Below are 981 nucleotides of genomic sequence, written 5' to 3'. Positions count from 1 at the left end.
AAATGGTTTGTGTAAAGTGAAATCCTGCCTTACCAGTTTGGAGAGATTGGGTTCTTTGAGGATGGAGACATATAGACATGAAGAATCCAGTTGACATAATATATTTGGACTTTCAAAAAGCTTTCAACAAGGTCCTTTGCTATAGGCTTTTAAAAATACCTGAGTTGCCACAAGATTGGAGGAAGGTTCTTTGGGTACTTGGTGCCAGGGACACTCCCTGTGGCCATTTCTCTGAGTGGAATGACTGCCTTTGTAAAAGTTTTAACCACAACTGATGAGTGACAGAGATGTAAGATAACTCATGGCACGCGACTGTCACCAGGAGGTAAATAACAACTTCTTACAGAGCTTCTCAGCATTAGCCCATCTGTGAATCTCAGACATGTGCTTCTTCCTAATGGGTCAAGGAGGTGGGTGAACCTTCCTCCTCTTCTCATGTTTGTGCAGAGTAGGCCTGCTGTGGTGAGGAAGTTGCTGCACCACCTTGTTAATCTCTCTCCTAGTGGCTGGCTGGCACTGAATGTGTTGGAAAAAGAAATCATTCTCCTGAACAAACAATGCAGTGCAGCTTACTTGTTTTAAACAAAATGATTTTTCCAGTTACCATGTCTTCATGACACCTGCTTATGAAAGAAAGGAGTAGAGGGGTGGAGTAAATAAAAGAAAATTCAGGGCAAACAAAGCTATCCTTAACAAGTATGTGCAAAATATTGGTCCATTCAGGTAGATAAAAAATTCTAAAATGATGCCCAGGCAGACCCATAAAGATACTGCAATCCTCGAGGGGAGACGAAAAGACTTCAGGAAACTCCAGACCTTTTTGAAGTGAGCATACCAGAACTGAAGCAGCTAAAACAGTGCTGTGCTGATGTTACTTTACTGAAGTCTGTATGGGACCTGGTGTTCTTTGTGCAGGTAAGGACTCATATCTTTATTCAGTGTTTGCCATGGGGACTACAGGTGTTAGTCTTACTTCTAACT

The sequence above is a fragment of the Alligator sinensis genome, unplaced genomic scaffold (genome assembly GCF_000455745.1).
Source record: "Alligator sinensis unplaced genomic scaffold, ASM45574v1 scaffold321_1, whole genome shotgun sequence".
Classification (NCBI taxonomy): Eukaryota; Metazoa; Chordata; order Crocodylia; family Alligatoridae; genus Alligator; species Alligator sinensis.
The sequence above is the reverse complement of the archived record's forward strand: the minus strand, read 5'-3'. Positions refer to the sequence as shown.